Source organism: Marmota marmota, unplaced genomic scaffold (genome assembly GCF_001458135.2).
Source record: "Marmota marmota marmota unplaced genomic scaffold, marMar, whole genome shotgun sequence".
Taxonomy (NCBI): Eukaryota; Metazoa; Chordata; class Mammalia; order Rodentia; family Sciuridae; genus Marmota; species Marmota marmota.
Genome location: NW_025999960.1, coordinates 13,302,487 through 13,328,010, shown reverse-complemented (window position 1 = coordinate 13,328,010; position 25,524 = coordinate 13,302,487).

The window sequence follows — 25,524 nt, the reverse complement described above, 5'->3', positions numbered from 1 at the left end:
AAATGTATTTTTTTATAACTGTTGAGATGATATGTAGTTTTTATCTTTCATTCTGTTAATGTGATGAAATATTATGAATTAATTTCTTTTTCATGTCAGACCAAAATTGAAGATAACAGTTTTGGAATAAACCCAGTGTGGTAACAGAATACATTCTTTGTTTTACATATTACTATATTCTATCTGCAACACTAGAATGTGAACTTCATGAAGGCAAGGTTTTTTGTCTTCTTTTTTTTTATTTTTAAACCGTGTCTCCGTGGCATATTTATTTATCTGAGTTATCTCAGAATTAGATAGCTTCTATTCTGCCTGTGAATAGAGAGCTCTGAGCCCCTGGTTATCTGGGGTGGAGCTCCACATCGCCCCAAGGTTGGACACTACATTCATCCCCCTTCATAGAGAGTACATACCCACATAACTTAGAAATCAGACCTCTCTCTTTATTTCTCACGGCTCTACCTCTTCACTTATTCTTCACCCTTCCAAGGGATGGAAGGTTGGGGCTTTTTACGTTCTGTATCCAGGATTCTGCACAGCAATTACACTGCTCACTGGCCTCCAGTGCAACCACACAATGGGTACAAATGCCCAGGGGCCAAAGAAGGGGCAAGGAGAAGAAGCAGAGAGACCATGCAGCCATCTTGATAATGTCCAGAATCCCATGTTCTGGCAAGAACTCTAATTTATTTTATGTTTTATTTTAAATTTATTTATATTTATTTTAAATTTATTTATATTTATTTAAATTACCCTTGAAAGTGGCCTCTGAATAAGAGTCGAGTGTGTCCATCTTTCATCAGTAATCATGAACCAAAGAGCGCTAAGACCACAGTGCTTTGCCAGATAATAGATATTCACCTATTTTTCCTCTGTTTAAAACATAGGAAATGCTTTCAAATTTAGGCATTTCATTTCCAAGCATTTTAAAGTTAATGAGAAAAAAAAATCTCATTTTTTAATGCTCACATCATGAAGTTACAAGGTACTTAGGAACAGAGATGACATGAGCTACATTATGGTGTTTACTAGTTACATTATGATTCCCAATATAAAAACAAAAAAGCAAAAGCAAAAACAAAAAAACACTAAATGTGTAACAAAACACTTGACCTTAAGTTGACTCAGAAGGTCAGAGAGCTCCTCATTATTTCACTCCTGCCCACCTTTTTGGTCTCCTTAAATTTTTGCCCAGGCATTTTGTAATTTACTTCAATTCACCAAACACACACACACACACACACACACACATACACACACACACACACAAACACATACACACTTACTACTCAGAACATTCTTTCCTCTCCCTTCAGCTTCTTTGTAGAGCTAGCTAGGGAGGAGGATCACAAGTTTGAGGCCAGCCTAAGCAACCTAGCAAGATCCTTTCTCAAAATAAAATGAAAGGGGGTGTCAGTCTGGGCATGTGACTTAATGGTAGAGTATATGCCTAGCATATACAAGGCCCTGGTCGGTCCCCATACTAGTGTCTATTGCCTAGAGAACTACTGAGAATGTAACTTCCCTCAGATGAGAGGTGATTAGTCCTGAGAGCCTCTGTTCAGCTCCCAACAGAAGGCAAAGTAGCTTCACTACTTACTAGTGACCTGGGACAAGTGACTTAATTTATTTGTGCCTGGGTTTCTCTACCATTAAATTGATGATACCGGTACCTCACAGCCTGTTGTTGAAAATTTTAGGAATTTAATATAGAGCCTGGCCCATGATGAGTGTCTGTTGAGTGCTATTTACTTGTTTAGCAGTAAGGGGCCAATTGGAGTCCCTGCAGAGGATTCCCTTGCGGAGGGGATATTCAGTTCTCTTGTAACTGGTGGGAATACCAATGAAGGGATAAGGTTTCAGTCACCACATCTGAAAATGGAGTTGGGATTACTGAATTCCCATCAGCCTAAAGCAGATAATGAGCTCCAGAGAGGGGAAGAGTGTATGTATTTAAAGAGACACGGGGATTCCTCTTCTTTCGATTTCCAGTTCTACTCAAAAAGACTAAATGCAAATAGGATGAAATTCTCCAAAAGATAAACTTCCTTGCTTACCATCTTACTTCAGTGAACTGTATTGGAAAAACAGTCATCAGCAATATTTGGGGACTGTTGCTAGGACAATGATTGCTTGAGTGAGTGGAAAAGGGCAATGGAGAACCTTGTCACACGTGGTGGGTTAGCAAACCTGATTCCTATTCCACACCCCCTTCTTGCCAGCCACCTTCCAGCCAAGATGACCCCATGGCAAATCTCTGAAAGATTTGATGTAAGAGAACATCCAAGTATGTGATTTCTGGTAAAGTTTGCTTTTCTGGTTAAAAAAAGGAGAGAGGATAAGCTAGCATGCTCATTTTTCCTTTTGTTTTTTTTCCCCCTAGAACACAGACAAATGGGCTGTTTCAAGGTATAGTAGCCATCTTACAATCATAAGGAAACAAATATGAAGACAGATGCTTCCCAGCTAAGGAAGGAAAAGGGAAGATAGCCTCAGGGACCCATCAGCCTGGGTTCCTGATGGCATCACACAGAAACCGCACCAACTTTGGACCACCCACCTCTGCCTTTTGTGTAAGAGAGAGACACACACACACAAAGGAGACAAACTCTTTTTTGTTCAGGAGAGTGTTGGTTGGGTTTTCTTGCCTTTGAGTGGACTTCTGTTATGGTTTGGATTTGAGATGTCCCTCAAAAGCTCCTGTGTTAATGTAATAATATTGAGAGGTAAAAGGGTTAGTTATGAGAAGTGTGATTTAATCAGTCCATACTAGGTTGAATGGACTAACTGGATTGTCACTGAAAAGATAGGGCGTGGCTAGAAGAGGTGGATCACTGGGGACATGCCCTGGAAGCATTCATCTTCCATGTAGCTCCTTCTCCTCTCCCTTCCTGCTTCCTGGTTTCCAAGAGTGAGTAGTGTTCTCTGCCTTACCCTTCCACCATGTTCTGCCTCACCTTGGGCCCAGAGCAATGAAGTCAGTTGACCATGGACAAAAGTTCTGAAGTCATGAATCAAAATAAATTTTTCCTCCCCTAAGTTGTTCTTGTCAGGCATTTTGGTCACAATGATGAAAAACTGACTAATACAGAAAATTGGTTTCGACAAGTGGTATTATGGCTGTGACTAACCTGATCATGTGATTGAGAAGCCATTAGAACTGGTTTGCAAGAGGAGTTCAGGAGAGTTCAGTGATGTAGGGTGAAGAAGCCTTAGAATGCTTGTAAGCAGAGCTTCATGGGTGATTGTAGTAGGACTTCAGCTGACCAAATGCCAATAGGAATGTAGACAGTAAAGACTGTGCTCATGAAGTTTCAGAGAGCAATGAGGACTCAAGTGGGAATTGAATTAGAGGTCCTTTGTGTTACATTCTAGCAAAGAACTTATTTCTATATTGCTCATGTTCTGAGACTTTATGTGAGGCCAGATTTAAAGGTGATGGACTAATTAATCTGGCAGAGGAAATTTCAAGGCAGCACAACATTCAGGATGTATATGCACCATTGGGATCAAGGGTGGCGTGATTGTTGAAGGCATTACCACCAGTAAGGAGAAGTAAAGTATGTTGTACAGAGACAACAGGAGAGACTTTGAGGGCATCTCAGGAATTGGCAGGACCACACACATCACAGGTTGAAGGGTGTAAAAGTAAAACTTTCTTTGAGAAGAGACTATGAGGACATTCTGCTCATATAGGGGGGTCTGGGAAGTTGTTTCACTGTTCCCAGCTACCCAGGGACTTATAGGCTGCTACAGCCATGGTCCCAGAGGGCCCAGCTACTGCTTGAACTGGTGGTAGACCTTGGTGTCATCCATGTGCTAGTTCTGCAACAATGCAGGTGCTGGAGTTAGAGGGTGATGGAGGCTTCCACTGAGATTTCAAAGGAAAGGTCTGAAAGGCCAGGTAAAGTGTAGCAGATTTGGAATCCCTGCAGACTGCCCTTGAGAAGGAGATTCATGAAGCTGTGAAAGTAAAGCCAAAGCTGGAATGGAGACCCTAGGAATTAAGAGATGCCAGTAACATAGAGTGTCTGCCAAAAAAAACGCTAATGGCTTTGGAGAGTTAGGCTAAGAGAGAGGGCATGAATGCTGCAATCAGAAAGCTCAAAAGGGCAGGGCTGAACAATCCCTTTGGAGAGAGCATCTCACTGACAAGTGCCCCAGATGCTGGTAGTGAAGCTGCAGGACCTCATATCAGCCTGGTTGGATTTTGGTCTTGTTTTGGTCCCACGCCTTCTTTCTATGTCCCTATTCCTTCCTCTGGAAATGGGAATGTTTACTTCATGCCATTGTATATTTGATATACATGCATATATATGTAACTTGCTTTTGATCATTATAGGGGCTTACAGCTAAGTTTGCCTTGAGTCTCAGAGAACATTTTGGACTTGGACTTTTGGGCAATGCTGGAGCTATTAAGACTACATGGACTCCTGGAGATGGACTAAATGCATTTTGCATTGTGACATGGATATGATCTTTTGGGGCCAGAGGTGGAATGTTATGGTTTGGATATGAAGTGTCCCTCCAAATTTCCTATATTAATGCAGAAATATTAAGAGGTGAAATGATTAGTTTGAATGGACTTACTGGGCAGGTGGGACAGGTTGAAGAGGTTGGTTCATGGAGGGCATGCTCTGGAAGTGTTCATCTTCCACACTTTCCTTTCTTTTCTCTTCTCCTCTCTTCTCCTCTCCTCTCCTCTCCTCTCCTCTCCTCTTCTCTCTCTCTCTCCCCCCCCCCTTTCTTGGAACAGCTTTCTTCCACCATGATCTTCTGCCATGAAGTTCTGTCTCACCTTGAGCCCAGAGCAACGAGTTGGCTGACCATGGACCTCTGAAACCATGAGCCAAAATTAAATTTTTTTTCTCTTCTAAGTTGTTCTTGTTGGGTGTTTAGATCATAGTAACAAAAAACTGACTAATGCAACTCCTAATAAATATTCATAAACCCAAAACTTTACACTGCAAGATTCTCTATTGTAATACCACAGTGTTTTATAAGTACTAGTTTTCTTTATCTTCTACTAAGTCTTAGTTCTTTATGGGTAGGGGTATGGGCTTACTTATTTCTATATCTACAGTATATAATAGGCACTCAGTAGACAGTTGATGAGGGAATCCTTTTCAATATACTGTGATCAGTGAACTTGCAAATCAGAACCTGGTGCTGTAGAAAGATTTCCCTAGATGTCAGTTCTGGTCAGGAACAAAGTAAAGAACCCAGGTGCATCTGGAAAAAAAATAAAAAGGCTCATGAGCCAGAAATGACTTTTCTGCCTTCTTTTATTTCTGGATGCATTATGATAAAAACTAAGTATGTGAATAAATGGAAAAACCCAGACATTTTTACTAGATAATGAAAACATACACTCTTTTGGGACATAGAATTAGCCTTAACAGAAGAAGGAGTAATAGGAATGACAAAAAAGAAAAGGGCAGAATAATTTTTCTCCCTTTATTAACCTGGTTGCTCATGTGCAAAATGGACCTTTGTTATGCCAGGGAATCCATGCATTTCATTTTAAATCATCCGGAGCAATGACTGATTAAGAAATGTGCGTTCTTGACCTTATCAACTTAATTCAGGGGATGTTCGGCTTGCTGTCTCCCCTCACAGATGAGCTTGCCAAAGCTTATTCCTCAGGATACTGTCTTTCCTCATCTGCCTTCTCCTTTGCCTGGGGCAGATTTCATTTCCTTCAGCATCACTAGGCTACTGAGCCAATTTACCTAGAGCCTTTCTGTCGCTCGCATTTCAGCTGCCCACTGCCCTCCCTGGTTTCTATTTTAAAATGCTTATGTAAAAATGTTGGATTTTCTAGGGTCTTTTGACTCCAGAAGAGTTTAATCGTATTGGCTCAGATACCCATATCATGCCCTGTGGAAAATCTAGCATCTTCTCTAGGATTTCTCCGAATTCCCAGGAGATTTCCTGCTGTCCTCATGGACACCTCTGGCTTCTGCTTCCTATGCTGATGACTTTGTGCTTTCCATGCTGTACTTGTCCTAAAACCTTATCTCTATGTTGGATCAATGTCATTGTGAATCTGTCATTTCATTTGTATTTTTGCTTTGAATAAATCAACTCATGTTTGGCACTAGATAGAAGTAACATGTGACAGTTATATAGGACATGGAAAAGCTTCCTTGGTGAAGACATGTTGGCACCTATTCCATGCCTGGCACTGTCATGAGAGAAAACTTTAAGGAGAGGTAAACTTGAACCAGAGAGCCACAGTCCTTTTCCTGGAGGGCAGGAGATAGGCCATTAAGAACGGTTGAGGCTGGGCAGGGTGGCGCATGCCTGTAATCCCAGCAGCTCTGGAGGCTGAGACAGGAGGATTGCAGGTTCAAAGTCAACCTCAGCCATTTAGCAAGGCTCTAAGTAACTTAGTGAGAACCTGTCTCTAAATAAAACATATAAAAAAGCCTGTGGATGTGATTCAGTGGTTAAGCACCCCTGGGTTCAATCCCTGGTACCCAAAACAAAACAAAACAAAAACCTGAGGAGCGGGACTGTTGTCTAGTACTACGGACCACGGGAGCCAGGATGCTCTGTCCACTGTGCTGGCACAGGGTTGTGAAAGATCTGAGCAGATCTTATGCAGATGGAATAACTCAGCTGAGTTGTTGACCAACTGAATTTGATTATTGCATATTTTTTTTTTTAGTATAGAGTTCATGCTTAGAAACTCTGATGGTTTGGTCAACACTGGAAAACAAACCACTTATATGTTAGTATCTGCAGAAATCAGTCAGAGTGAGGAGAAATTGGTACCTGTGGGCACCCAGAAAGAAAAATGCTAGTGTGCTGAAGGAACACACTCAATTCTCTTAATCAATGAAGTAAACACTGGATACACTTTATGTCTATGTATTAAATATCTTTTTTTCTAGTTTTCACTCACCATCAAATGGTTAGTTTTTTCTTGGGCTTCCTGTCTACTTTTATATACGTATAATAACTCTGTGTATGTTTTAATAAGGTGGGCTTTAGGGCCATCTAGTGGCTGCTTTTCCCCCTGTTTTATTTATTTATTTATTTTTAAATATAAAATACTAAATATTACCTCCAAGCGGCAGAGGAGAAAAAAACCCAAAATATTATCTCTATACATTTGCAAATTATCCTCTTAGAAGCTTTAAAAACAGTATTGGAAATAAGAATATATGAGATACTTGTAATATCTCAATATATACCACAAGTATGTCATATATCCTTCTCTTCTTCCAAAATGAAAAGTTACCATATTTGCCTTCTCTTTCAAACAATGTAGATTGCACAATAACCTGTGTGTTTTTGAATTTTTGAGGAAAGATGGAATTCTGGCATCTGGCAGATTGATAATGGAATTTTAGTCTTTCCTGATAACTAAGAATTTCCTGCTCCCAGTATTTGTACCTATCTACAATGTTCAGTTTGAAAGAAATCGGTCTAAGGCTGTCCTCACGTTTCAGTGGGGCCTAATGATTTTAAGGTATAAAGATTTCTCCCATAGCAAAATTCCTGGGCTCTCAAAAGCTGGTTTCCCAGTATCACCAATACAACTTTCTGATAAGACAAACCTGAGTTTATTGCTCACAAAGCTATGGTATCATCTCAGGTAGGAGAAGGCAAAGTCAGAATTTACTGAGAATTTGGACGTGTGATTTGAATTGAATCTTTCAGACTAGGGCTCAGCATTGGGTAGGGATCAGAATCTAATGGTCAAGATTGGTAAAACTATCAAAGCCAAGAATTCAAAGAATTTAACCCATTGGTGGTGGTGTACGCCTATAATCCCAGGAGCTCCAAAGGCTGAGACATGAAGAATGGCAAGTTCAAAGCCAGCCTCAGCAATGTGAGGCGCTAAGCAACTCAGAGAGACCCTGTCTCTTAATAAAATACAAAACAGGGCTGGGGGTGTGGCTCAGTGGTCGGGTGCCCCTGAGTTCAATCCCCAGTAGCCCTCCCTCCCTCTCCCAAAAAAGAATTCAAAGAATTTTAGGTACAAATTGTTAGTCAGGGTTTTCCACTGAGGTACCAAGGAGGAATCAGGTCTTCTGGGAACATCCTATAATAATCAGTCAAACCATCTGCCTGAGCAGAGTTTTCTGGACAAATAAAGCCATGCTGATGAAGACGGAGGGATGGTAAATCCACAGGAACATAGATGGGCGCTGGAGTTTCCGACCCCGTTGTCCAGGCTGAGTATCAGGTAGATAGCTTCAATTTTATGTTACTTCCACAATTAAGATGCTTCCTGTGTCCCTGTAGTATGCTGTTTTTGAGTCCTTTGGGTATAGTCCGAGAAGAGGAATAGCTACAGTATACTACAGGGACACAGCCACATCAATGTTTATAGCAGCACAATTCAGAATAGCTAAACTGTGGAGGCAACCAAGATGTCCTTCAATGGATGAACGGATAAAAAAATGTGGCATTTATACACAATGGAATATTACTCAGCATTAAAAAAGAACAAAATCATGGCATTTGCTGGTAAATGGATGGCGTTGGAGAAGATAATGCTAAGTGAAGTCAGCCAATCTCAAAAAAAACCCCACAAATGCCAAATGTTTTCTCTGATATAATGGGGGTGACTCATAGTGGGGTAGGGAGGTAGAGCATGGGAGGATTAGATTAATTTTATATAGGAAAGAGGGGTGGGAGGGAAAGGGAGGGGGAAGGGGATTGGCAAGGATGGTAGAATGTGATATTCATCAATATATAAAGTACATGTATGATGACTTGGAAAAAAAAGTGTTATTAGTTAAAAAAAAAAAAAAGATGCTTCCTGGGAGTCAGACAGCGATTCCTGTTAAACATGCAAATAACAAGAAAAAGGACACATTAATTTATTACAAGTATTTCATTCTTTACAGTGACTATGTTTGATTGCTTCCCTTCAGGATATTTAAATGGCAACAGTTCTCTGAAGGAATAGAGTTTTATTTAATTGACACATAACAATGGTACCCATTTATGGGGTACAGTGTAAATCATTTGATACATGTATACAATATGTAACAATCAAACTAGAGTAATTAGTCTTTCTACCTCCTTCAACATTAGTCTTTTCTCTGTGCTGGGAAACTTTAAATTCCTCTCTTCTGGCTGTTTATAAAACATATAATAAGGGCTGGGCTGTGGCTCAGCAGTAGAGCACTCGCCTAGGACATGCGAGGTCCTGGGTTCCATCCTCAGTACCACACAAAAATAAATAAATAAAATAAGGCTATTGTGTCCAACAAAAAATAAATAAATTGTAAACTATAGTTGGTCACCCTGCTGTACTGTAGAACACCAAAATTTATTCCTTCTGTATATCAATTTATTTTGAATTTATTTTGATTCCTGTTATCTAACCTCCCTCCCCCACTCCTTTATGAGATCAACATTTTAGTTTCCACATTTGCATGAAAAAACATGGTATTTGTGCTTCTGTGCCTGGATTATTTCACTTAACATAATGTCCTCCAGTTGTATCCTGTTGTTGTAACTTCATTCTGTTTTATGGCAGAATACTGTCCCATTGCAAATCTGGACCCTATCTTCCCCCATGGTTTTTCTGTCAATGGCACTGAAGCCAGATTTAAAGACGGTAGTCAGTGTAGTTAGGTAAATAGAGTCTGATGGAGAAAATGGAGTTCTATTTGAGTCCGGGAAGATGGAGACAGCTCCCATGGAATGTTCATGTCTCCAAAGCCTTTTGATACTACCCCTCCCCAAAAGGTTGTTAATTAAGCAGCTCCTAAGCAGACAGGGAGCTGCTAATCAAAGCCCTGTAGGCTGCCGCTCCCTTCCAGCCTAGCACTCTACCTAGGCCCTTCCAGCCCACCTGCTCACCTCCTGCCATTCCACCAACATCCCCCAGTCCCTACGCAGGTGCAGGATGAAGGGGAAATGAACAAGATCAGGGAGAAGAAGGCAGGAGAACAAGGGAATCTTTAGATGTATAAAAGGGACAGGAATTCCTCATCCCACTGATTCCACCTTTGGGTCCCCTTTTTCCACCTGTGAGGAGTCTGTTTTACTATTCTTTTTTTTTAAAAAACTTTTTTTTTTTTTAGTTGTAGATGGACACAGTATCTTTATTTTATTTTATTTATTTTTATGTGGTGCTGAGGATCGAACCCAGTGCCTCATATGTGTGAGGCAAGCACTCTGCCACTGAAACACAATCCAAGGCCTGTTTTACTGTGTTTTAATAAAGCTCCTTACTTTCTACTCTAAGCTTGTCTTGGCATGCTTTTCTAGTGTTATACTTCAACATTTGAGGAAGCAGGACTCGTCAAAGTAACTGGTCACCAGTGGTAGCAGCACCACAGTTGATTGCATTTCTTGGCTATTATGAATAGTGCTACAGTAAACATGGGAGTGCTGGTGTGTTTTTGATTGATTGATTTCATTTCCTTTGGATATATACCTCATAGTGGAAGAGCTAGATTAGATGGTAGGTCCATGTTTAGTTTTCTGAGGAACATCCATACTGTTTTCCATAATGGCTCTACAAATTTACATTCCCACTAACAGTGGAAGAGACACAGATTAGATATGCTTTGATGATGAAGAGAGATAATTTTCAGAGATAATAATTCAGGGTAGGGGGGCTGCCAGCCAGGATACAAAAGATTCCCCAGCCTGGTATTTTGTGCATACTAAAGAATGTTGGTAGGGCTGAAAATTGATATAACCACTCCAGAAAGCAGTATGGTAATTCCTCAAAAAACTAGGAATAGAACCACCATTTGCCCTTGTTATCCCACTCCTCAGCATAACAATTCACAATAGCTAAGCTAATGGAAACAACTTAGATGAATGGACAAAGAAATTGTGGCATATATACATAATGGAATGTTACTCAGCCATAAAGAAGAATACAATTATGGCATTTGCCAGTAAATGGATGGATCTGGAGACTAGGATGCTAAGTGAATAAGTCAATCCCCCAACCAAAGGTGGAGTGTTTTCACTGATAGATGGAAGCTAAACCACAAAAGGGTGTGTATGTGTCAGGGAGGGGATGATAAATTCAGTAGGTTAGACAAAGGGAAATGAAGCAAAGAGTGTGCAGATAGGAATAGGAAAGGCAGTAGAATGAATCTAAAATAATTTTTTTATGTACATATATGAAAATACCTAAGTGAATCCCACCATTGTGTTTTGTACACCCCCAAAAGTAGGGTCCTAACTAGAATAAAATGTATTCCATGCTTGTATAATTTTATCCAAATGAATTCCACTGTCAGGTATAACTAAAAAGAACCAATAAAAAATGTATGGAAGAGGCAGTAAGAATAGAACATGTTGACTTCAGTCAGAGAAGCCTGACTAAATTTAGTTCAGAGGGAATCCTAGTTAAAGAATTGGCATATTGGAAGATGCTAACATTGCAAATGTGTGGGTGAGGGTAGGAAGGCCAGTTGTGGTAAACCCAACTCTACTTCCTTTTGTTCCGAGTGAGCACAACCTGTCTGGTTTACCAGAGCTGGGTGCATTGGTCCCTGCCCAGTACTTCTTAATATGAGTTTTCAGCCAGGACTGGGCAGCAGGACTTGGGAGCCTAAAGAAATGATAATAACAATTGATCGATCATCATTCCTCAGCAAACCACAATTTCATAACCTGTTTTTTGTCCTTTGTTTTTAAAACATACAAGAAGTGTCTGTGTAATTTGAGTGCACCTCCCAACCTCAGAGAGGCTTTTAGAGGACTGTTCATCAATCATATGAGTCCAAAAGAATCAAAGCATCTGAGTATTAGCATTGATCATCCATGGAGAAACTAACCAGGCAAGAACTTTGAGGGTGTCATCCTCGTAGAATGGCATTTAAAGCTACATAACCAGTCTCACCTGGAAGGAGTGTGACAGGTGCAGATAGACACCCAAGGTGTGAGCCCTGGTATGCCTCAACAGTTAGGATCTGGAAAAGGAGAATCCAGGGAGGAGAGGATGAAGGGAGAGGAGGAGGAAAAACCACTAATGATTAATAAGAAATGAAGTTTCACAATGGCCTTTTATTTTCCAGATGTCTCTCTTTCCACAGACAGATTCCTTTGGGTCAATTGATTCCTCAGTTCTGCCTCACATACTTTTTTGTTTTGTTTTGTTTTTTGGGTACCAGGGATTGAACTCAGGGGCACTTGACTACTGAGCCACATCCCCAGCCCTATTTTGTATTTTCTTTAGATACAGGATCTCAGTTGCTTAGCACCTCGCCTTTGCTGAGGCTGGCTTTGAACTCACGATCCTTCTGTCCCAGCCTCCCGAGTCGCTGGGATTACAGGCATGCGCCACCATGGTGACCCGCCTCACATACTTTAACTCACAGAATGTATATGGAAGTACCACGTGATCAGGATCCACAGTAACCCTGACTCCAGTTTGGGGGCCTATTTCCTGACCTCGTGCAGTAGAGGTGTAACAGAATTAGTCACAGATGTAGGTCTTTTCTTTGATGCATCAGGCTTTCTCAGGTTGTTGTTTGGATGTTATATCTGAATTCAGTGTATGAATAGAGCGTTGGAGACTAGCTTCAGGTCTAACTCCACCACTGCCACAGCTAATGCAAGCACAGCTGCCACCATCACAAGTGTTCACATCTGTGAAGCTGAGAACTGTTGAGAGAACTGGAGTCCAGGTTCCACACACATTTAGGCTTTGGTGCACTTGCTTGTCAGGGTTTTATAACTGCAAAAGTAGGTTTCCTTACAAGTCTGCTTTCTAGATCTATATAAATACATATCATTAGCAGAAACAAACTCACATTTAAAAGCTTTCTCTGGGTGATTTTGAGACATATGGTTAGACTTCTAGCTGTTAGGATACAGAGGGCATACACAGTCCCAAATACCAATAGTTAATATCCAGTAGAAATGTGTTCAAAAGGTTGCGAGTCTTGCAAAGGGTTATAAGACTTAGATATTTTTGAAGAACTTTGGCATTATTTCATAAATATTTTATTTCTGACATCCTATGTTATGGGAAAGCTTATGGTTTTTATCAGTTTGCTATCCTCTGCTTTTATTTTTTGCTTGACTTCCAAAGAATTATACAGTTTTATCCATTATCATGCCTCTTACTCTCTTAATATACTCTGAGAACAAATATTTTGGACAATCTGTGTCTAGGTGATCTTCAACCCAGGTTATGGTGTTGGTATAGTGCAACCTGTATTTCTTGGCATTTTAGTAGCACAAGAAAATATTAAAATGACCACTGAGGTCGAACAGTGTGAAGCATTGCACAGCGGTGGCTCATCACCTTGCCCAGGAGCTTATGTTGACCTCACACCCTGTTTCCAGGTTGGTCTCTCTTACTCTTCATTAATTGTTGATTCATCTTATTCCAGCACTGTTGACCCCCCCAAAATGCATTTGGTTCTCCTACAATCAACCACTTCCTTGCCCTGCTTCTTGTTCAGGGTCCAATAACCATAACTATACAGTAGAGCAATAGGCAACACTTAGTTTATTTCAGAAATTAAAATGTCTTCTGACATTGGTTCTGGTTATTTTTGTGACCTCATTATTTTTAGAAAATCAAAGAAAAGACACCAAGAAATAATAATAATAAATAAACCCCCACAAGAACCACAACTGCAAGGGAAATAAAGCTAAATTTAACTGCTGTTAGAAGAGCTTACAGTTTTCCTCCCAGTGGATTTAACAAATGGGGAGAATTGCACAGGTGCATCTAGAAACACCCATCATGCCTAAGACTTCCTGACTAGTCAAAGCATCTTTCACATTTAAAGCAATTCAAATAGTGTTTTTCTTTGTGAATGCTATGAAACTATGTATTATGGGATATTAAGATCTGTGACTTGAAATCAAGGGTCATCCACTTCTTTGGATTAATTGATTTGTCTGCCTCTTGAATTAAGAATATCCGTATGTTTTGGATCTAGAGAGAATATCCCTCCAAAACTCATGTGTCTGGCAATACAGCAATGTTCAGATATTATAATATTGGATTATGAGAGCTGTAACTTCCTCAGTGGATTAATCCATTTGATCGATTAGCAATTTGAATGGACTTCTGGGTGGTAAGTACAGGAAGGTGGGGCATGGATGGAGGAAGTAGGTCACTAAGGGTGTACCCTTAGGACTATATCTTGTCCCTGGCTCTCACTCTCCACTACTCAGTTAACAACATTCCTCCTCCATGTAATTTTGCCATGATGTTTCTGCCTTGGAACTAGCTGACCATGAACAAAATCATTTGAAACTATAAGTCAGAATAAACTTTTCCTCCTCTAAGTGTTCTTGTCAGGTATTTTGGTCACAGAGAGGAAAGCTGACTAATACAAGCCTCCAAAGGATCATTATGATATGGGCTATGATCATGATACTGTGAAAGATAAGGAAGGGCTACATGGTGCTCCCCCCGACTACAGTTTTGAAGAACTAGTACAAATTATCTACGTGAAATTAATACAGTCAGAACATTCCAAGCAGAAAGCAAGGCACACCCAAAGGCAAAGAGTTGCTGTAAAAAGCTTCACAGTGTTTGGAAGAATAGAGGCGAGTCAATAGGACTTTGCTGTCAGAAGTGCAGGGGAGTGGGATGGAGGAGGGCAGGGTCCACAATACACAGAGACAGGGTTACTAAGGCAAGAAGCTTCAGCTTTATCCTGAAAGTTACAAGAAGGAAGCGCTTGATCATATTTAGTTTGGCCAAAACACTGTCAGTTGGGTGGAGGATGCATTAGAGAGCAGGGAATAAACCAGACAGGGAGGTCAGTTATGAGGTTCTCGCAGAAAATTTAGAAGATCTGATGATAATCCTTAATTGTGTTGAGTATGGGACAAAGTATTTGAGAAATAATTAAACAGGAGAATCTACTATAATTTCCTAACATAGTAGAGTAATAGTAAAGATGGCAGACTCAGGAGACAGACTGCTTGGATTCAGACTTTTTTAGGCTGTCCTACTACAGCATGACTTTGGACAAGTTGCTTATTTGGGGCTCAGCTTCTTCACCTGTAAGATGGAAGTAGTAACTTGATACACTGAATTATTGTGGAGATTAAAATAATCCATGAAGAACATTTAGTCCTCTGCTTGTCATATAGTAGAAGTGCTCAGTAAATATTGGTTATTATTGTTATTAACTGATCAAACCTGATTGAGAAGAGGGAGGTAGATTGATTCACAGTTATCTGACTTCATAAAGTACAGACTGAGTATCTGAAATGCTTGAGACCAGAAGTATTTTGGATTTCAAATCTTTTCTACTTTGGGAAATATTTGCATATCTCTCACAAGATATCTTGGACATGGGACCCAAGTCTAAGCATGAAATCCATTTTTGTTTCATATACACCTATACACATAACCTAAAGGTAATTTTATATGATATTTTTAGTGCACCTATATTTTAACTGTGACCCTTCATATGAAGTCAGGTGGGATTTTTCCACCATGGCATCATGTCACTCAAAAAGGTTCAGATTTGGGGACATTTTGGATTTCAGGTTTTTTGATTAGAGATGCTCAACTGTATCAGGTTTGGGTGGGATCACTGCATGCTTGAATCTGTGCTATTTATTGTATAATTGTCTCTTCAGACAAGATAGCTTATGTTGATAATCTGTTCAAAGGTATAAATCAAGTCCAGTCCAAAAAGAAGTTCAGTCCTAGCGATAACTATTGATATATTCTGCTCTACTTCATTTGAGGATACTAGGATTGTTAATATGACAAAAGACAAAGTCAGGCAAAAAGTGACAAGGAATACAGAGACTTTGGCTTGGTAATGGGGTCCTTTCAAGTACTTTAGGTTTGAACTGGGAAGAATTTCAGTCATTTCAAGGGTCAGTTATCTAAACTAATGAAAAAGTCAGTGTTTGAAAACTAGACAGTTATTTGGCATGTAACCGCTGGAGGAAATGATGTGTTTGTACATGTGCGTGGGATGATTTATAAAGGTCACTGCTCCAAATGGAAGTTAAATGCTTCATTTTCTTTAACTGCAGCAAAAAGCTGCTTTTTGTTTTCTTCCTCTTCTTCTTCTTTTTAATGAATACCAATGAGGAATATCTTGGTTTTCTTACCCATTATTTTAGAGACAACTAATAGATTTAGGTGACAGAAGAGCTGGCTTGTAAAACTTCATGTCAATTAAGTGTTATTTCATGTTTCCCTGGTGGCTAGTGTTACATAGTTTTATTACTTTTTCTTATAAGATCTCAATGAATCAAAGGGAAAGACATACAATTCTATTGTCAATTTCTCCAAGTCCTAATTATATCCTTTCCTTCATATCTTTGTCTTAATCCTACAAAGCAAAATAATAGCAAGAATACAAAATCACTTTCTAACATTAGCCCATAATACACTACAGCTAAAAGCCAAGGCCACTGTGTAGGCGAGGTGCTCTGGAACTGGCTGCAGGACCAGCTCACAAGATATGGTTGTGTATGTGTATCCCTTTCCAACTTCTTATTCAAGGATCTCAAGTTGGTATCTTAAGATGGGCCATAGTAGAAAAATTTGTAGTACAGAAATCAACTTATTAAGGCTCATTTCTCCCACAAGCTAGTTTACCAGCTCACCATTTATCAAATATCAGAAATATATGTTTTTAAAAATCTGCTTTGGGTGGTGGTGGGTGGCAGAGATAGAGAAAAGAGGTCTTGACTGCCAGAGAGGTGAAATAGTTTTGAATTCTGCATCAACCCACAGAATTGGCTAAATCATATGAATTTGCTGGTCTTCACCATTTTTGCACTCCCCAAATGGTCACATCATGAATGTCAACCTAATATAGTAACAGGAACCTCTACAAACAGCAGCTTACATAAATAAAACTTAGTGCCATATAAGAAGAAGCCCAAAGGTATGCATAGCTGGATATTCAACACATGCAATGATGCTGGTATAGACCTAGCAGCCTTAGAAAATTGAACTTAGTCTTATGCTTTGTCACCTTATGGTCACAGATGTCTGTTGTGCCTCCAGGGGCCATGGTTTTGTGCTAGGCAGAAGAGCACAGAAGGGCAAAAATCTATCTTCTGCAAGTTTATCTATGTTAATCAGGAAAACAAAGGTTTTCCCTGAAATCTCACCCAATAAATTCCATTTCTGTCTCATTGGCCAAATGAGTGGTCCCTGTCATATGGTCACTCCCAGACAAAGATGAACACATCACTAAGCAGGTTTAGATCAATCACTATTAGTCTTGGCATCTGGGGTGGGGTCCACTGGAGTCCACTCTCCCAGATGAGATGAGATCTTGGCAGCTATCTGCACAAACTAAGGTTTCACAGGGTGGGAGAAGGGAGACTGAGCAGAGATAGGAAGGACAACAAATGGAATCTATCAAATGCCCTTGGATTAGGAAGCCAAAGATCTTCAGGAGGCTTTCAACAAACTCTAACAAGTTTTTCCATTTCCTTCGGTTTAGCTATTTCAGAGTACTACAAGTTATTTTTAATCTTTCACACTGGTTTCTTAGCATTGTGCCTAATTAGCATGAAGCTCAAGAAAGTATGCAGTAAAAATGAGTAAGTTTTGCAAAATTTATACGATCACAGCATTAAAATTTATTCCTGAAATCTCCACCTTCATAGTTTGGTCGTTACGTGGCGCAGTGGTCTATTTACAACTTGAAAAATGATTGAGAGGAGCCTTGACTTAAGGTAAAATCATGAACCTGGCACCTTGGCCTAACAGATTGTTGAGAGAAGGTAATGATATAAGGTAATGTATGTTGTAAGAATTCTGAATAAGGATCCTAAAGCTGGTCATTTTGAGGAAACTGGAAGGAGTAAATATACTCCTCTGTGGTGAAGATTATATCCTTTAAAAACTCCCACAAGGCATTTACCTTCCTTGACATTTAAGGATTATGTTACCCAAACAATTGTCAGTCTCGCTTCGGCAGTAATGGCAGGTCAGCCACTCTACAGTCCCAAGTCACAGTCTAGTCTGAGTTAACCACTGTTTATGCCATTGATTTGATTATGGCAAATAGGAGAGAATGCTCATCTGCTGTGCTCTTGGCTGAGCTTGGTAGAGAATTACATATAATGCATGTTTTTGTAACGTGGTTACAAAGTACTTTTGGTCATGTTTATGAGCATGGGCTTCAGAAGCCGACACTTTGGTTTGATTCAAAGGTGAGCATTTAGTGGCAATATGATTTTGAATAAGCTACTTTCCAACTCGAACTCAGTTGCTTCATTTGTAAAACAACAGTTTTAATGTTGAAGAAATTAAATGGGGCAAAGTATGTAAAGCACTTAATACACATTAAAAACTTAATATATAGAAATGGGATATTGATTCTGTTTTCTGATGTCTGCTTTAAAGAAAATTTTTCTGAAATGATGTATTTGTGATAACTGTTGCTTTAATAATAAAAAATATAACAAGGTTTTATAAATAATGACAACATAACAACCGTTTCCAGGGCAAATGTGCAACAGCTAATTCTTGTACTTCTTTCCAATACTATCTGTATATGTTTGGAGAACATGATTTCGCCTTTTTTTCTTTCATCTTTAATAGCAAACCCACTTATTCCCTCATAACTTATCCATGAAAAATTATGCAACAATTAAATAAATCTCTTCCTTCACTTTAAGATGGTTAGAAAACAGGATCATGTCGGTAATTATATAATCAAAAGACAAAAATCTTTATTATTATCTCCCAATCTATATTTCATATTCACTATGAATAAGACAATATATAAGATCATGTAGTTATGGTTATAAAAGCATCAATCAAAATGATGGACATGCTGTCACACACTAATAGTTTTGAAATAGTTTTGAATTCTGCATCAACTCACAAAATTGGCTAAATCATATGAATTTGCTGATCTTCATCATTTTTCAACTCCCCAAATGGTCACATCATGAATTTCAACCTAATATAGAAGACTACAAGTAACAGGAACCTCTACAAACAGCAGCTTATATAAATAAAACTTAGTGCCATATAACAAGAAGCCCAAAGGTGTGCAACACAGATGCATAGCTGGTTATTCAACACATGCTATGATGCTGTCAGAGACCTAGCAGCCTTAGAAAATTGAACTTAGTCTTTATGCTTGAACTTGTACTAGTGGTTTGATCCTTTATAGATACAGAATCACTCTTAATTTTAAATCCAAGCAACCAGAAAGCTCAAAAAAATTTTAATACTATACAATGAGAATTTATATTTAAAGTGTAGATTTATGAGTAATAAGAATAAAATTAAATCTTATTTGAGTTTAGAGTCAAATGCATTTTACTGTATTCTGGTTTGGGGCATATTGCTAATGCACATATGGTTTATGTATCATGATTTACAATTAGCTAACGAATAGATTTAATTGTTCTGAAAGCTTCATTTCTGAATAAGAACTTATACATGATCTGTGAAATTTTGGATGATTCTACATTTTGTCCTTGCCTATTTTATGTAATTATCTTATCCTTGTATTGTTCCAAAGAGTGAATCTTGTTTGACTTTTCTATATAACACTTAAAGCCTCTTCTACCTCAACAAAGAATAGAAAATATCACAACATAAGCCACTAGATGGCATGCTAATCGCAGTGATACTCTGATATCAGACAGAAAAATAGCATTTTTGAAATCTTTAGAAAATTAAAGCAGTAGATTACATGAGTATACATGGTATTATTGAGCAAATGAATGCACCAAAAAGTTGACTGTCGATGTGAATTTATATATAGTAAATTCCTTTCCCCATTGACTTCTATTGTAAAATCAAAAATGTATTTCTCAAAATAATAAAAATTGATGTGGACGATATAATAAATTATCATGTAGGAGAGCAACAACTCTTTTATATTGACACGTTTAAAAGAAAATTCTATTTTGACATTTTAATAAAGGTGTTGAAATGTCAAAAGTGAATGTTGTAGACTTAAGATTAATTTCATGTTTGGTACAATATCACATAAATGTTGAGAAATAAATGACATTTTAACGACACCAAATACATGGGCTGAAAATCAGCCAGATGTAATTTCCTTCAGTCGCTCTGAAATGAATCCTAACACCCACTGGATGCTGATGGGTTTTAGAGATAAACAGTCTGAGCCAAAAGAAAGGAGGAGAAGCAAACACAGCGGAGGTAGTAATTAAAGCAAAATAGCAAATGAACAAACACAGCAGCAGATTCTGCAAACCCATAGAAGCAATTGAAGCAATAAGAACACACATGGATTGAAACTAGTTGTTGGAAGGGATGCAAGAAGTCTGTGAAGAGAATCCTTAATGATTCAATCGTTCATTTTTTTAAGTTATGAATTTCCATATAAAGAAAATATGTCTGAAATAAAAACGAGATTTTATAATGAAATAGACTTTTTTTTTTCCTGGAGCTCCAGCACTTACTTTAAACTTCATTGTTTATCATAAACTTCAAGGTCTAATTCACAGCTGTTTCTTAAACCAAAGTAAAGCTCCTAGTAACGGGGTCCTTGGTCTCCTACTCTCTGGTGGTCTGTCCTTGTCTAATTTTTCCTCACCTGCCATAAAACTCCATTTTTTTTAAATTGAAGCAGTTTCCTTTCTTTTCATTTTTTTTATTTTTTGATTTGTTCTTTTTAGTTATACATGACAGTAGAATGTATTTTGATATATCATACATGGACTGTAATTTCCCATTCTTGTGGTTGTGCATGATGTGGAGTCACACTCGTCAGGTATTCATAAATGAATATAGGAAAGTCAGGTTTGATTCATTCTATGACTTTTCCATTCTCATCTTCCCACCCTCCCCCCATTCCCCCTGTCCAATCCCATGAACCTCCACTATTCCCTAACCCCCCACCTTTTGTGATTCAGCATTTGCATATCAGAGAGAACATTTGGACTGTGTTTTTTTGGGGATTGGCTTCTTCACCTAGCGTGATAGTCTCCAGTTCCATCCATTTACCAGCAAATGTCATAATTTCATTCTTTTTTATGCCTGAGTAATATCCCATTGTGTATATATATACCACATTTTCTTTATCCATTCATCTGTTGAAGGGCATCTAGTTTGGTTCCATTAGCTTAGCTATTGTGAATTGAGCTGCTGAGAACACTGATGTGGCTGTGTCACTATAATATGCTGATTTTAAGTCCTTTAGGTATATGCCAAGGAGTGGGATAACTGAGTCAAATGGTGGTTCCATTCCAAGTATTTTGAGGAATCTCCATATTGCCTTCCAGAGTGGTTGCACCAATTTGCAGTCCCATCCGCAATGTATGAATGTCCCTTTTCCCCCACATCCTCCCCAATATTTATTTTTGCTTGTATTCTTGATAATTGCCATTTTGAGATAAAATCTTAGTGTAAAAACTACAATTCTTATTTTGGCCAGGCATTTGTGATAACTTTTGCTTTAATAAGCCCTGCTCTATGCATGGGCTTCATGTCTCTCCCTGTGCTCTGCTGTGGCAGAGATGGCTGACTTCCTTTTCATAGTATAAAGTTGTTGCTGTGAGGCCCTGTGCCGCAGTCCGGCTGCAGCAAAATAACGGGGGGGGGGTGTGTGTGACAAACAACTTGTGTACGTTGATACAGCAGGAGTGGGAGCCGTTTATTGTAGGACAGGAGTGGTATTTATACATTCCACACAGCTTATCTTAATTAGCATAAACTAGATATATCAGTCAACCAATAAGGAATCTCCACATTTAATGGCTCGCTGGTGTTACTTCACAAACCACTCCCTCTGGCAATATGCCAGGCGCCATCCAGACTTGTTTACAGACTAACATTCCCCTGGCAAAATGCCAGGCGCCATCCTGACTTGTTTACAGACTCTAACAGCCCTGGCGAGCTGGGTTCCATGTTTCCTAACCTCGCTCTCCCTTGCATGCACGTGGGACTGTGAGACTAGTTCCTGCCAGTGGACTCTGAGCTGAAATGATGTGTGTCATCACTTGGCCAAGGTGTTAGGAAGTTCCAGTGCCAGTGCTTTCTCTCCCTATCTGCAAACTGGATCTTGACCAACAGGTTGATCTTAGAATCTACACGTGGAAGGTGGCAGAGATTCCCAGTGACGGGCTCACACCCTGTCTTCCACTGCCTCCCAATAAGGGATGATTGTTTTGGAATTTATGAGAGTGAGAAATAAGTTTCTGCAGTGTAAGTCATAAAGGAGTAATACCTAACCTTAATTAATTTATTTACAATAGCTATTTTAACAACCAGAATGCCTTTTCCATTTTAGGGAAAAATAGACTGTGTATTAAGTGCTAGTATATACTATAGACATCATAATGGTAACCTCTCTGAAATGATTTTTACATGCTATCATTTTTTAGCTTCTCAACCTCAAGAGCTAGTTGGTGTTACTTATTAGTACAGCTTTAATATATGCTGTTGGGTAATTCTGTTTGAGTGTAGTCAATTTCTGACTTTGAACATTTTACATCACTACTGGGAAGAGGATTGAGTAAGTCAAAGACTGATAGGGAAAATATGAGAGTCATTTGACATTTTAGAATATTTAAATCTGGCTGTCACTTTGGGTTACATAGGAGATAAAAGAGAAAGATGGAACTGATGAGTTAGATTCCAGATCAAGAGTAACATTAAATGCCAAACTTAGACATTGGAACTTTAGGCAAAGGGCGGGGGTATTATTAAATCTTTTTTCCAGTCAAATAACATGAACCATTGCTTTAGGAAAATCTGTTTGGCAACAACTTTAAATATTAGGAGAAGTTTTAAAAACCGTGATGGTGTTGTCCTGCATGTTATAGAATGCTTAGCAGAATCTTTGGTCTCTGCTCACCAGATGCCAGTAATCAACCCTCACTCCCCTCAAGTCAAGATAACAAAAATATCTCCAGACATTGTTAAGTATTCCATGGGGAGTAAAAATCACTTCTGGTTGAAATCCAGTTTTAGAGAAACAAGCATTTCACAAAGTGAGACTTTTCTTTTTTTGCGGGGGGTGGGGGTGGAGGTACCAGATATTGAACTCAGGGGCACTCAACCACTGAGCCACATCCCAGCCCTATTTTGTATTATATTTAGAGACAGGGACTCACTGAGTTTTAATCTGCATTCCACACTCCAATAGAGGGTAACATGGTAGGAGGAAAAAATTGAGCTTTGAGTCATAGGCATCTAGGTTACCACTGGAGTCTGCCCATTGCATCTCTGTGTTAGCCAGGCATGGTCAGGAAGAATTTGATTGCTTTGAGCAGGGAGGACAGGAGGAGGGACATCTGGGGAGTGGGGAATGTGTGTGTATGAATGTCTGAGAGTTCCTTAAGGAATAGGTAGACTAAGAGTGTGGTTGGAGGATGGTGCTTGGGGAGAAGAGTGGGTGATGGGTCTGTAAGGCCCCTCAACAGGGGCCTGAAGGTCACACCAAAGAGGTGAGGCTTTCTCCTGTAGCAACAGAGAGTTTGGACATTGCTGGAGCACTGACTTTCTTAACTATTGTACTACAGTATAACCCTGGAGAGAAATGGAAGAAAGTGGAGAGCAGTAAATTAGAGAAGAAGATGTTTTAAAATTCTAACAAGAGCTGCTAAGCTGAAGAAAGACATTGAGCATATGAGTGAAACAAGATAATGGAGATGTGTGGCAAATCAGGGTTATTTGTTCATAAGAGTGACAGCTACTTACAAAACCACGAGCACATGGAAGCACAGACTCATGCTTTTGGGTTTTAGAATATTTGACTTAAAGGATTTGAGGTTTTACATGGGGGTGGCATCAGATGAAATTTTCAACCAGGAGTTTAAATTTTTACTTCTTTGCTCTTTTCAGGACTACTTTGTAGGCCTTTTATGTCTCCATACTTGTTTCCAATTTGACGTTGTGTTCCTATGTGTGTGAGTGTATTCATTGTTTTGTAAAAACCAAATGTATAAAATATATTTCCATATTAAATATGACTCTGAGGTAGAAACTCGAGGCTAAATGAAAACCAGAAGAGGTTATGTTTGAATGATATAGGGATTTGCTGTTTCTGAAATCCCTTTGCCTTCTTGTGTCCTGTGCTGTCAGCATGGAAATCGTTCCACGTCTCTGTTCCACAAAAGCATTCACCAGTCAGTCATAGAATCAATATAGGCAAAGGAGAACTAAAACCAGCAGCATATTCAAATTTAAATCGAGAAGACAGTTCACTTTGAACTCTGTTTTTGATGGTAAAAATTATCTAAATGAAACATTAATTTGAATCTGTATACAATTGCCTTCTGCTATCTTTAAGAAAAGTTAACTAGTAACAAGTCTATAATGGGGAAATTTTGACAGGCAATTACATTCACATTAACCTTTCGCTGAGACATCTCCAGGAATGAGATGTTTCTGAGTTATTTGGAGTCTGCTCCACCACTGGAAATTTCCATCACTCCAAATACATTTTCAGACTGTATCCTTTAGGTCCAAAGTGACTGTAAAATGCCAATTAGAGAATTGCAAACAATGGGCTCACAAGATCTGGTAGAATTCCAAATGCTTTCGTGGGCTTATCAAGCCATTTTCTGAACAATAAAAGAAATGTGGGAAATGCAGCAGCTTCTTTAAAGAGCAGTATTGTTCAACCCTGAGCTGCCTTCTGTGCAATGTTTTCATACACTCGAAAATTCAGGAAGTCAGGGAATCTGGAGTTAGAAGAGGCCTTGCCGGACAATTTAAATGTGTCATTCTGTTTCCCACTTTATCCTTATATAGAGATATATTTAAATGAACAGTTTAAAAAATATACCCTGTATAAAGTGTGGGGTTGGCAGGACACAAGAATAAAGGTCCCACATAATGATAATTTACCATGAGACAGATGTTAGGCTAGACACTTGACAGTATATCAACTAATCCTGTGATATAGGTATTGCAATTTCCACTTACAAACAAAATTTATTGTGAGGTGTAACTTTTTAATGGTGCAATTTTAGCAGGTGGAAATATCCAGGCTGGAACCTGTGCTCTGAATGATATCTCATCCCTGGGATGTGGTTCTCAAGAAGCTTTCAATGGGAAAAAAATATAACAAGAGAAAATACAAATAAAAGTCACAAAAATATATGTGGACTGTCCTAAGAAGATTCATGGTTTATTTCCAAATAACTCATACAGACAGGAAGAACCTTTGAAATTCAAGGGCTCTTTACATAGAGAAATGCATTTAGATTTTTTTTTTTTTTAATTTGGCCTGTGTGAAGTGCTGGGAGTAGTGTGAGACCACAAGAGGAAAGCCACCACGTCCTGAGTCATTGCCTGGAGTGGTCAGCAAATCCTTCGCAGAGCAGGTAGGAGGTGAAGTAGAAGTGTTGTTTAGATTGTATCTGGATAGCTATGCTTGAGGGCCTGTAAGGCTGAGGAAATGAGATGCAAAAATGTGTGGAGGTGGAAGAACAATGTTGGTCAGTAGTAGGACATGGGTGCATCAGTTTGACCTGTTGGAGGGTTCACATAAAGAGGAGTAGGAGCTAAGGCATGGCAGGTCCTCGCAACAGTGAGTTGGCAAGTTTTCCAACTATTCTGAAAATAATAGTGAATATCAAAGCTTTTTTTTTGTGTGTGTGTGTGTGCGGGGGGGGGGGGGTTTGTTC